Below are 13671 nucleotides of genomic sequence, written 5' to 3'. Positions count from 1 at the left end.
GTGTAGAAATTCACAAAACAGCCAGTTTGTTTTTGGGCTGTGACCACAGAAAGACTAGAGTGTGACCTGCCAGGAGACCTCCAAGGGTGGTATTCTTGCTGAATTCACCATAGTCCAGGGTCTGAACCTCCTTCTGGTGGCTCGGAGACTTGATCTGTCCATTCCCAAGGACGGAGCCATCTTTTAGGGCTGACTCCTATTAACAGCCCTCTGAATGGGGATTCAAGCCAGATGCCAGCATGTTTGTTTGTAAGGATACATATGTGCTTACCTGACCAGCATGCTTTCTCCTTGGGCAGATTTCCTTGGGAAGCCAGATGGTAACTTGTTGAGCATGGAATCTGCATACAGTAAGTTAGGACACAGGGCTGGTGGTCAGGATGATGGCACCAAGGTGATGTTGCAGGCTTCCTCCTAAGTCTGCCTGGGTTATTTGGCCAAGGTTGGCCTGGACATTGCCAAAACTGGCCTCTCCAGTTTATTCACCAAACAGCTAACAAGTCTCCCATCTGACTGGCATAGCCATCCCCTAATATAGCCATCAGCTTGGAGTCTAACATTTCAGAAGGGGTTGCATTCTCTTTCTTTAAGGCGCCTCTTTCTTTTCTGCTCTAGCCTCCATGTATCTGGGCCTGTGTGTCCCAGAGACAGAGCACGTTGGAGGGCAGGGCCGTGGTGCAGGCTCTCCACACCACGGACTGGAGTGGTCCATGGCACAGCGCCTCCCAGAGAAGCTCAGAGTCAGGCAGTAAGAGAGGAGGAGTACAGCTATTCTTGCTAAAATAAATAACACCTCTTAATGTACCCAAGAGATAGGAAAGGAGAGAGCAAAGGAATTCTCTCCAGGCAAGTGTTAACTACTCCAACACGTGATTACGGATGCCATATAGAGCTCTCAGATATACTTTTTCAAGCCCCCACACCCATTCAGAGGGTGATGCCATGATTTCACCCTCCTCTGAACTGCCGCACATTCACATGCCACCCCGTGTCTTCAGTCACCTTTTGGAGAGTCAGTTTAATTCTTGATGACTTTGAAAACCCTCTCACTTAGTAGCCGCTGCAGCTCTCCGAGGTGCCCAGGGGCACAGCTGAGCTGAAGGCTGCGTGTGGGGCCCCATCTGCCGCTGTCTCTCATGAGGAGCAGCTGTCCCAAGCCGAGCAAGGGCCGCGTCTGTCCCTGACCCTCTCTGTGCACCCCCCACCCCCTGCCTGTGGCCCTGGCTCCTGTGGAGCCTGGGGGGTGCCTGGGGCCTGTGGCACGCACCAGCTCCTTCAGGAGGCACATTTCCTCACCTGGGATGTGCAGGAACGCACACCATTTTTGCTCTTCCCTCCCTGGTTCCTGGCCCACAGTCAGGGACGGGAGTGTCCGGAGAGGTCTTTCCTGCCCTCCCTGGTGGCTTTCTCTCAGGGGTACCCTTGTCGCTTCTTCACCAGCTGGTCATTCTCTTTGTGGAAAGCTTCGTGTTTGTTAACCTTCCCCAGCATTTCCTTGTCTGAGGCTATAAGTGGTTTTAAACTCCACCTTCAGGATGACACGCATTCGCTCATTCTCCAGTGCCCTCTGTGCACCAGGGTTTGCGCCCAGTGCCGGAGGTCCACCTTGTGCTTTCCACAGCAGTCCCGGGGCGTTCACAGGTTGCAGAAGACTTCAAATGTTTCAGTAATGCTCAGAGTCCAGCCTGCTTGGCCCTGACGGGTTGCAGTCTGTGTTACATGCAGAACCCTTTGCTGTGAGTCGTTCTTGTCCTCAGGCAAATGCTCAAGGTCGGAGCACGCGGTTTTGTTACCGTCTGGAAGACTTCCTTAAGGAGACCAGTGCAAGGCAGGGCTCTAGGTAGAATTTTCTGTCCTCCTGGGGGTATGTGTGCTTGTGCGCGTAATTACACGGGGAGCTGGTTTGCAGAGTGGGCCAATGAATACAGTTTTATGGTCTACTTTATGGGCTGCATCTCAGTGGGAGAGCCGGTTTGCACAGTCACTCCTTGTTTTAGGCTGTTTAAGATGCAGGGAGGCTGCGCAGCTGCCCTCCTTCCCACCACACTCCCCGTGGACATGCCCTGGTCCCAGGGGAGGGGCCTGTGTTTTCCCGTAGTCCCTCTGCACAGACCTGCCGTGGCACACTTTGCCCATCCGGGTGTTGGTCAGCTAGGGTACCCAGGTGTCTTCTCAGCGGGTGTGGCTAGAGTGTCGCTGGAGGCCACCTCGTGCTTCTTCAGGGTGTCTGTTCAAACAGGTGAGGACAGGAAAGAGTCAAATGCAAACACTGGGAATGCGGTTACAGCTCCACCGCCTTCCACTGCTTGCTCTTCCCCTCCTAGTTTCCTGAACTTCCTAATGATTTCAGCGAACTTCTGCCCCACCCCAACATAGCAAAGTAGGGTCTGCGAGGCAGGTTGGGGCCAGCAGCCACACCGCGGGGTAATTTTGGCTAGGTTCCACCTTTCATTTACAAGTCAAACTGAGAAAAACTCTAAAACTGGCATCCCCCGAATTAGTAACCCCTAGCCAAACAAGGCAAAACCCTTTTCATTGCTGACTGCAAAGGTAGACATGAGCGTCTCTCTGCCCGTTTGTGCTTGGTTGCCCTGAAAGCATCTCGTTTGGAGCCTTCAGTCATCAGCTTCAGAGGCAGAGTGAAACAAAGCACCCTCTCAGCGTTAATATTTATTTTTAAAGGCACGAGACGCGCTTGGACCACAATGAATCAAAAAGCCTGTGCATTGACAAGTTTCCATGGGTATTGTGGGAATGTTGAACTGTGGGAGCCCACAAGGACCCTCAGTGGATTTACTGCTTATTGTTTTTGTTGTAACTATAATAGGAAAAAGGATGTGTCTGCGCATAGGAGCAACTCCAGAGGGGCCCTGCATGGAGCCCTGGTGATGGGACTCTGCTGCTGGAGGGGGGCCTGTGGAGAACTGGTGGGAGACCCACCCACGCCACAGGGTAGTGTCTGTCCCCACGGCTTCCCAGAGGCAGAGCTTCACCAAGAGCAGCCAAGCTGGCTGGTCCAAATCATTTGTGTTGCCCCGGTCGGCCTGGGAAAGTGGAAACCACCCTGGACACCAAGTCCAGATGGGGTGGGCAGACATCCCACCTCTGCCTTCTCTCCCCGGGGCAGTAAATGTTGCGGGCGAGCCCCTACAAGGGCCGCCAACTGGTTCATTTTCCAACTCGCCAAGAGAGAGAGGATCCCGGCTGCAGTTATTGCTTAAAGACAAAATTCCTAGCAACACCACTGGCTTCTGCTAAATGCTTTAATCTCTCTTTCCTGCTCTTCACAATTTAACAAGGATCCGGGTATTAGATTCAAAAAAGCAAGCTTATAAACGACATTTATCTTCATCCTAGTAAAACTCATTTTCCATAACCTGTCAGGGCTTCATAACATACCTGCTAGGAATCTTTAGGGGATTTGGAAGGGAGAAGAGCAGAAGGAAGGAAGGGATGGTGCAGAAATGTAAGGTTTCTAAAAATCATGTCGACACTTGTGCTTAATTGATAGCATAGATTGCCATGTGCCTATTTAACTGGGGGCCCTGGAGCTCTTTTATGAATGAAGGGGGATATTAAACATTCATCATGATACTTTTTTGATTTGTGTCAAAATACAAACATCTCATTGTGCGAGGGAACAGAAGGCAAAAGAAATGAATACTCAGCAAATAACGGCCCTAACAACAGTAGGGAAATAGTATCTGTTGAGCACCTACCATGTATCAGGTTCTGTTCAAAGCCCTGCACGTCTCCCTCATCTTCTCCTCTCAAGAGCTCTCATCTGTGAGTCACGTACTATTATTATTATCCTCTTAGAAAGGAGGATGAGCCAATGACAGATTCTCTTGACCTGATTAATCAAGGGATCTTTCTTCAATGTCAGTGTCTATCCAGAAACAACAGTGATGCTCAGTCCTGAACAGTCAGGCCTGTTGCTGAGATGTGCTCCCCTCATACAGTGGAGTTGGGGGCCCTCCCTCCCACACCCCAGCATTTGCTCTCTGGGACCCAAACTAATGGGATTAGAGCTGCTGGTTCCACCCACCTTTCCTCGTCTTTGCAAATGGCTCCAGGAGAAAGCATGTGCAGGGGCTGCTATGCAGAGCCAGCAGGGGCACTTCCAAAGGTTTAGAGCTGGATGAGAGACTCAAGGGCTCTGGAGGGATCCCAGCTGCCTTCTGGAAAGCCGGGGAGTCCTGTGTGTTTGAGAATCTGTCAAGGCTGCCACACAATGCAGCTTTCTTATTCTCTGTTTCAAACTCTCTAGGCTGTTCTGTCTGTGCCTTAGGAGTTCGTATACTTTTTCTCCCTCCCCTCCCACCCCCAGCCCCAGAAACGGTGCTGAGCATCTCTCTAACTCTCAGAAAGTGTTCCACAGTGGGTGGGCTATTCAACCTCGCTCTCCATTGCACCGTCATGTGTGTCAAGGCCAGGAAAGGAGGTACCAACAGCCGCTCGCTTGGCATGCGTGCTGTGCCTCAGGAAACCTGCTCCCAGATGCCCAAGCAGGCTCAAGAACAGCAGCAGAGAACGAACCAGAATACGCTTGCTGCCTTGTTTTACTATTACTTTAAAATTGTGAGCTCGTGCTTTTCCATTACTTTTAACTGAGTTACATCCCATGACTTTGTGATCCCTGAATCCTCCATAAATTCACTGCCACTGGCTCACCCCCCCACCCCCGTGCTCCGCCTTGAACCTCCCTCCCTTCCCCGCCTGGGAACCTGCCCTTTAAATTTGACATGGTTAGGATTTTAATCTCTCCTCAAAGGCACAGTGACAATTTCACAACAAAGCAGAGAAGTTGGGTGGGGGAGAGAGTTTTGTTCTTTGCTCCCATTAAGAGAGTAACTATTCCTTGTCCTGTGGGGCCAGCTCTTGGCACCAGACTGGGAAGATCTCAAACTTGGCGTTGCAACATCCACCAGACAGACCCCAAGTAAGTCTGGGCTCCTTGAAGGTGAACTGCAGCTGTTTGGATAAAATTCTAAAATCTTGTTTGTGAGAGTCTCAGCCCTTGTTTTACAATCGCTCTTCCTGGCAGAGAAACCAGGAAGTTATACTTTCCCAGGATCCCAGGCAGGTAATTGTTTTCCCAAAATTCATTTTAATCTCTGATCGAAATGGACATTCTTCACTCTGAGAACCTTCGCCCACATACATCTACAAACCGTTTGTATTTGCCTTGCCGTTGGAGAGGCCAAAAAGTCCCGAGATGGATTACAGAACGTCCCTTCCTCCCCTTAGATGCATGTCCACCGCTGGCCATAATTTAGGGCCATTTACATTTCTAAACAATAGTTATGAGCCTTTTAGTTTCTTGGAGTTTTACGGTGCTTTCCCATCGAGCGGTGGGCCACGTCCAAGTGGCAGATCATCTCCTGAGGATGAGAATTGGCGAAATCCATTACTCGGTGCATTTGTAAGTAAAGCAGCATGAACCATGACCAGCTGACAGTTTATGCCGCAGCCAAGTGCTTTCATGCCCCCACCCCATCTCCTATCCATCTATCTTGAGCACGCTTGCTTGGGGGGCGTGACTCAGAACTAGGACCCCAAGGGTCCTGATCCTGTTCCCCCCCTGGTGGCAGGCTGGGTTATGAGCTGAGGAAGGTGGAAGTGGCCGACCACCAAGTACAGAAATGTCTGCTTATCCCTGGTTTTGGTTTCCCTGGCCAGCTGCAGTCCCAAAGCAGCCGACCTCCTGACGTATTGTCAAAAGGTCGATAGCAGCCTAACGCTACGTCACAGCGCCTGTCATTCACCTCACTTCACACCCTCACACAGGTATTTTATCACCTCTTGTCACCATAAAAAAAGGGTGAGTATGGCAGTGAGATATTTTGAGAGAGAGACTGCATTCACATACCTTTAATCACAGTTGTTATATTGTTAGAACAATTTTATTAAATTGTTATAATTGTTCTATTTGATTATTGGTTATTGTTGCTAATCCCTTACTGTGCCTGCTTTAGAAAGTAAACTTCATTACAAGTATGTGAATATAGGAAAAACACGATTCAGTACCACCTGAGGTTTCAGATACCCCCTGGCTGGGGGTCTTGGAACATGCCCCTGACAGAGGACAAAGGGGATGGCAGCACTGTTGAGAGGTGTGTGCATCCTACACACCCGTGCAGGCTGGCTTGGTGGTGCTGTGCTTTGAGGAGGGGTGAGTTCACATGCCACCGTGTCGCTTACTGGAGGTGGGGAAACATGGCACAGGAAGAGCATACCCAGCCCTTCCCTGGCAAGTCATCTGCCCACAGACAGGCTACCACAGACAGGATAGCCCAGACCCTCAACTCCTTGGACGTCCTGTTACCCTGCTCCTCCAGCCCCTCTGAGAGCCCAGCACTGTCTCTTGCCCCGGAGTTCAAGACTCTGTTTCCGGAGCGTCCCTAAAAATATAAAAGCCAAAGCACTTGAAGGAATAGGCCCCATTGCTGTGATGTCTTTGTTATTCATCAACAAACATCCATCTCTCAAGCCTGATGCAAGGTTCTCTCGCCCTGGAGAAGCTGTGATTCAAATTAAAACAGAAGCAGATTCCAGTCCAAAGCTATCCTCAAACAGCACCAGGGGAAATGATGACAAATGTGGTGAGGAGGGCCTCGCGCAGTGACGTGGAACTTGCCCCTGGTCTCCTAAGGTGAGCTGTTCAGGAAGAAGTAAGGGAGAAGAAAGGGCTTTCTAGGCTGAGTGGCCAGCACGACCATAGGATGCCCAGTGTGGCCACTGAGAACTGCAGGGGGACCATCCGGCATGTTGGCACAGAGGGGCCTACACCTGGATTCAGAGGCCCCAGGTTAGGCTTTGTTTTTTTAAGTGTTCTTTGTGCTTTTCTTTGTTTTATGGAGAGGCATGGTGGTAGAGGTAATAAGATGAGGTTTGCAAGGATTTCGCTGAATAGTTAATCCTTCACCTGCCCTTAGGAAAGGCCTGTTTGGTACATTCTACCTGGGCAGGGGGAGTCCCAGAAATCCACTGAAGTCTGAGTATTTCTGCCCTTGGTAGTATACAGCTACCACTCACTCATTCAATCACTCATTATTTTGTTCACTCATTCCTTCACTCACTCATTCAATCAAAAAACATTTCCTATGCAAATACTTACTATGCACTGGACAATGTGAGGCAGACAAATGTCCAGTCGTGAGCCAACAGCAGGAAGGTCTTAGAGCCCTGGCCCCCAGGTGCCTGAGCACCTACACTGGCCCCCTAGGCCTCCCTCCGCACACAGTGGGGCTCGTGTCGGAAAGGCACAGAGAGAGGACGAGAGAGATCCGTTTCTCAGACTGAGTCTCATCGTTATGGAAAATGCTGATTAGTCTGCAAGTGATTTTATCACAAGGGTTCTCAAAACACTCATTTGCATTCCTGCCACTGCTCCCCGTCCTCATAAAGTCATATCCTGCCAGTGGACCATGCAGAATGCTGAGCGGAGCAAGCTGAATGGCTCGCCTGGGAAAGTACACGACCAAACGACAATGGCAGGAGTTCAAGCTGAGATCATTTTCTAGATTTACCTTACTTGAAACTGCCATCCACGATGTCCACCTCTCTTCCCAGCATCCCACGTCAACTTCATTCCCTTTATCCCAAGTCAGATCTCTGGTGTGCTGCCTCCCTTGTCTCAGGCTTTAAGGATTCCAGAAGCTGGTGGTAATTGTCCAGCCTGCCATTACTCGGTTTTGAGGGGTGCAAGCCCCACAGAAAGCTGGAGAGTGAAGGTCACTGTCCCGTCAGCCCCAAGAACATATCTAAATAGATCGTCTTCTGAGTGGTCCCAATCAATAGCTATGCTGTGCCATGTGGCATGGGGCTCCAGGCAGTCTAGTCTCCCCAAGAACATGTCTCAGCACCGGTGTAGTCAGGAGAGGACAGAAAATTTGGTGTCAGAAAACTTGGATTTGACTCTCATCTCTACCATTTAGTAGCCTGTTGGTCCAGACCGTTTCTCAACTCACCTGAGTTCCAGTTTCCTCACCTTTGAGTTTCATAAACCCATTGGTAAAATAGGTTTAGCACCGATAGGGACCTGGCCTGAGGTCCTAGGGTTGGAACTAACTAGGGTTGGAATTCACCAAGGACGTCTCAGCACAGCTTTCCCAATTGTTTACAGCCAGTTAAAATCTATTCTGCTTGGCCTGGGTACACACTAGGCTGGTTTTAAACATTTTGAGTATGACTCCCGGAAATAATTTATGTGAAAGAGTTTGTAGACAGACTAGCACACTGTTAGCTAGTGTAATGATGGCATTTGGGTGGCTGCCTCTTCCAAGTCTAAGTTAAAATATATTTCCTATCTACATCTTTTTCATCAGCCAGCAAATTAATAATCTTCAAATTAGTTTGTATCTTCCGAGGCTCCACACAGGAGAATTACTGCAACATTGAGGTTCAAACATTCTTATCTGGTAGTATTCATGAGGGCTAATGCTTTGGTTCCCTGAGGATTTAGGGAATGAGCCGTATGTGATCCTGGAAAGTGACTGACCACTCATGTCAGCCTCTTGAATGAAGGTTGTAGTTGAGGCAGGTGACTTTGGACAAAATATGGTAGATTTCCACAGAATGTTAAGACCCCCTTAACTTTGACTTGTCACTCAGCATGGCATCTTAGGTGAAATGGCAGGCAATAAATCTTTCAAAAAGAGGGTATGCTTGTGGTACTTAATAGAATTCCACAGAATTAAATGAGTGTGTGTGTATAAACATTTGTGTCTATATCTCCGTGGAGAATTAAATTAAAACTGTGTACCTTCTCCCCAGAAAAATTTGCAAACACAGGAAACTTAACTTAATATTTTCAGGGAATTTATGGATTCCCCAGAGTTATAGTGTCTATAATCCACGTGAGGACACCCTAATGTCCCATTCTAAGCTGAGATTCTTTATATTTTTCTCACTTAAAAGAAACTACAGGTCAAATTGATCATAGCCAATATTCTACAATATTTCTTGGTGATCACCACTCCCTAAGATTTCTAAGCGTGGTTATGTCAAGAATATACCCAGTGATAAAAAGTCTGATAACAAAAGAGGTTTTGTACAATTATTAGACTTCATTGTAATAGGGTTTGATATGTAATAACAGGAAAAATTATTATATAACATATGTTCATTTATTTCTAAGCTTAACTCAATATGAGGAATCATTTTTCATTTGTTACTTGTACAGGGTGGGGATGTACTTTCTTCTCTCAATTTGTTTTTCCATGTCTATTTAGAGCAGCCAAAATAGGAAAACTACTACACAGGTCCTAAAATTCACTTCCTCTATCTGTTTTCTGTACTTTGCTCCAGGTCTGGTGAATATAACTTTTTAAACATGTCATTTATTTTTATTTTAGTCTAAATATCCCTTCAGAAACACCAGGGGAACATATTTTTAGCTTAACTAAGAAAACAAACATGTTTAAACAAATAACACCCAGAATGTTCAGGTAGAATTGGTGTTTTTGGCTTTTGAGTATTTTAACAGTGAGCCCATGTGATGTATACTGAAACACAATTTTTCTTCATCTTAGATGTGCCTATTTCTTTCAGGAATAAAACAAAGAGAACAGTTAATCACAACTTTTATACTGGAACTGAACTTTTTGTTGTTTTGAAAGGTAGTTTCAAGCTCGACAATATGCTACACCCCCCACACACCAGTTTTTAATCACTGTTTTATAGACACCCAGTGCAGAGCCAGGAGAAACGCAGATAGTGGTGCAAATGAAGAAAAAGATGAGCTAGGAGAGGAGTGAATGCTGAGTTGAGCTCCATCTGCACACCATAAAGATGACTTTTCTGCCTTCATGACCTCATAGGGGGCTTTTTGACTTTTCAGGAGAACTGGTGGTTTAAAATGCACCCCTTCTCATTTTGATCCCTACTCTAAGGGCATGATCCTTGACTCCTTGAAGATCCAAGCTGGGAAAATAATTATATTTAGATTAAAAAGCAAGTCCCATCTCCCCAGTTTTCAGGGCCAACCAGGCCCAGAATCATTAATATCTGCGTTGTTCTTGCTCAATAAATGGGTGAGTATGGGATAATACTTGTGAATCAATAAATGATATTCACTGAGTGAGTAAATGAATGGAAGTATGAATAAAGTAATTACCCAGTAAGGTCTCCATCCTCTTTAGAAATTGTTCGTTGAGATTGCATTCATTCACTGGGTTTGTCACTCCAGAGACTGTGAATCAGCCCAGCGCTGGACGTTATGACAGTCAGTGAGAATAATCTGTGCCTTGCATGTGTTAGCCCAGCTGTGGGTCAGAGTTGAAGTCTCTTGTTACATTAGTTGTATTATTACCTCTATCTCTCCAAACTTGAGGCATTCTTCCCAATATATTTGACTCCCTCTCTTCTGAAAGGCGTTCCACTTCCCTTTTATCCACTGCATTGCATAGCACTTTTGTGAACATACTGAACTAGACTTGCACAAGAATAAATGATATCATCAATCTGTTCGTTGTTGTCAGGGACATCCCTTCTCAGTTCATGATTGTGCTTTTCTCTTGGAAGCCTTCTCAACCCTGCTGGGCCTCCAGTTGCTAAGCATTTTCTCCGCACTTTTATCTGAATTTATCAGGGTCTCCTAACCTTCCTAACCCCAGCAGTGAATCAGGTTCATTCATGCTGTGCAAGTAGAATTGCAGGATTGCCACTAAGAACTGTATCAGCAGGCCATTTAAATGCTTTCATTTCCTAAAAGGTTAGAAGGCCAGATCTTTGAAATTAAGGTGTTTTTTTTTTTCTTAAACCCATTAGGTTGGCATGAAGACTGAAACTCAAAAATTATACAGTAAACTCTAGTCATCTGCAGGGCGGTAGATCCACATCACACATGGCTATGAATAGATTGGCAAAACATGGTCTTTAAACTTATACAGAAAAGTTCTTTTTGAACCCAAAATAGAAGAAGACATCAATTCTAACAGTGAGAAAATCCCACAGAAACTATTCATGGTATTTTATTAATACTCTCAAAAGAAGTCTATCTGGAACCTAATGAAAGTGCTGTCTTGTATCTGATTCTAAGTTTTGGAAGAAGGCACCCAATAGTTATTATTCTTGTACTGATGTCCAGTCAGCTGCCACCAGCAATGCGGTGACCTCCTGTGACCAGCCTGACTGATTTCATGTCCCCTTTCCATGCTGTCAATTGTACTTGTGTTTCCTTATGTGCAAAACAGAAGTATGAGAGAATGAAGGTTCCAAGGGTGGAGGTGGCCCCAAATATTGAAGACTGAAGTATAAAGAGAGGATGCAGGAGAAAGCTTGCAGTAGGACAATGAAGCAGGGAAAAAGAACTCCACAGTGGGCCCCAACTAACTGATCCTTTATTAGAATATGACTCTGTGTCTCACCATGTTAGCAGAGGATTCCCTCTGACCTGTGGCTGGAGTCTGGGCCTTTTCTCCCTGAACATCAAAGGTGGCAGAGAAGAAGCAAAATGTAATGTGATTTCACAGAAATCTGCAAGGATAAGTCAAGGTCATAAGTAACAGTTCAAATAAAAGTAGAGTCCAGGTGCCAGAGGCATTAATGGCTAACATTGACCACTGACCCCTATGTACCAGGCCCTGTTCCAAGTTCTTGGCAATATTGTTACATCCCACTTAAAACCCATGTTCCTAGATGCTGCCTTGTCTGCTTGGTATGGTTAGCTCCATGATTTATTCATTCTTAATAAAAATACTAATAGCTAGTATATAGAGCACTTACCATGTGCCAGACACTGCTTTAAACATGTTACATATTATAATTTATTTAATCCTGGCAAGAACCTAATGAAGTTGGTACTACCATTATCCTCACCGTACAGATGAAGAAACTGAAGCATGGAAAATTTGTTTAGCGCCCTGCCCAAGATCGTGCAGTCCTAAGTGGCTCAGCTGGGGAGAAACCTGTGTGTGTGCTCTTGGCCACCATGCCAGGCCTCATCTCTGGGGCTGATCACTGATTTTAATCATAGTATGGCATCAATTTTATGAGCTTGGATATTATATTACAAAGAATATATCAAAAAATGTTAAAGAATATAAACAGATCACCTCTGTTCTCCCCCCAAAATAAAATTTAAAATAGGATTAAAATCACCTTGATGATGGCCCTTGGTATCTATCCCTAAAAGGAAGTGCTAATTCTTTTGTCTGCATGTAATTTAGAAAACAAGGCCTGGTTGCTTCTGGTAACTCTGAAGGAGCCCTCCTTGGAATCAATTAGGGAATAAATGTCACTAGACATGTATTATAGGGTTCCTACCTGTGCCTGTAGACCTGTTAGGCCCTTTCACAATCTGGGCTAGAACTTCTCCAAGAGAATAAACCAGAGCCTCAGGAGTAGGCCTATTGGTTCAGTGCTGTTAGGTCAATAAACAGCTCTTATTGAAGGCAGTTAAGGCTCCAAGATAGAGACTTATGACCACTGAGCCTGCTTAGTGTGTGGGACAGGGTGTTGTGTGTGTTCAGCTCTTTAGGGTGGCTAGCCGTTTGGCTTGGATTAAGTAGAGAAAGTGCCTTAGCCAGCAACGTTCCTAGATATCACCCTCAGATTTCCCTTTCCCTGCCCATGGATATGTGGAACACCTAAAAAGCCCTTACATTCCAGGAGAACTGTATACATAACAGAAGATGAGGGAACCTTTGAAATCTATGGCACAGAGGACAAATTTACCAGTGAATGGAGCGTTCTACATTTCCCTCCCACTGGAAACAGATCAGAAGCTTTAGGGCATCTGAAAATGCAAGCTACATAGCAAAATTCTGAGTTCAAGCATCTCATAGATTTTTGGCTCTTGTCGTCAGTTGTGGGTGATTATAGGTCTGATGTGACTCCATGCAGAGTTGGCAGTCTCTAATAGAAGGGCAGCTAGCTGCAATAGGGACCTCAGAGACTACAGAAATGTACCCTCTGGGCTGCCATTCCTCACCTCAGCTTTTGGCCTGGGAAGCAGTGAGTCCCAGTACCAAAAGGGTGGCAGCTGCTCAGGGTCCCAGGTCCCTAACCTGTTCTTGGCAAAGCTGTTAGGAAACAAGGATGTACAGGGGCCCTCAAAAAGTCCTCCAGTCCGCCCTGCTGCCTTTAGGCAGAACCCAACCATTCCTGCCAGATGAGAACAATCCTGTCTTAAAGACCTCCTTCGAAGGAACCCCAAACTCCCTCGGTCAACTTTCACTTTGGCAAGATAATCTTTGGTAGGCAGTCTGTCTCTGCAGCAAGAAAAGGAACCTACCTTAGAAAGTTATGTGATTTTAAAATGTTCTCGAGAGATAATGATAAATGATTGATTGATGGATTGATTGTTTGATAGATGGTAGATGGAGAGAGAGAGAGGTAGATGAATGGGTGATGGAGGAAAGAAGAGGGTAGGGGGAGAGAGACCGAAGAATTGTGACTGTGAAAGAGGAAAGCCTGCAGCAATGAGACCTACGAGACCCATTTATTATAGAATTACATGCCAGAGGAGTCCACCAAACCCATGAGACAGAGGCCACCTTCCATTCCGCTCCTCTAGCGCTTCCCGCACACCTCCACATGGCCCCCGGTCATGTTGCAGCAGAAGAGTGTGTCAGTTGCTGGTCTCGCAGGTTGGAGTGTGAACTCTGTAGGCAGGGGCCACACCTGTACCCCTGCAGCAGCAGTGCTGGCATCCAGCACGGCGCC

At 46.5% G+C, this 13671-nt stretch overlaps 1 protein-coding gene and 1 long non-coding RNA gene across 7 annotated transcripts in view; one reads left to right on the top strand and one right to left on the bottom strand.

Moving 5' to 3' along the window:
• BCL2 (BCL2 apoptosis regulator) overlaps positions 1-13671 on the top strand; it is a 162337-nt gene that overhangs the window by 112953 nt on the left and 35713 nt on the right. The gene's annotated exons all lie outside the window — the stretch shown is intronic.
• LOC140843459 (uncharacterized) overlaps positions 1-13671 on the bottom strand; it is a 58220-nt gene that overhangs the window by 40696 nt on the left and 3853 nt on the right. For 2 of the 5 annotated variants that reach the window (XR_012121265.1, XR_012121266.1), the window contains exons 2-3: positions 1297-13671; positions 272-341 (exon numbers count right to left, since the gene is read on the bottom strand). This is a non-coding gene — a long non-coding RNA (uncharacterized lncRNA). The other 3 variants (XR_012121263.1, XR_012121264.1, XR_012121267.1) reach the window with 3 other exon arrangements.

The sequence above is a fragment of the Manis javanica genome, chromosome 9 (assembly GCF_040802235.1).
Source record: "Manis javanica isolate MJ-LG chromosome 9, MJ_LKY, whole genome shotgun sequence".
Lineage (NCBI taxonomy): Eukaryota > Metazoa > Chordata > Mammalia > Pholidota > Manidae > Manis > Manis javanica.
This window is presented reverse-complemented; position numbering and strand designations above follow the sequence as displayed.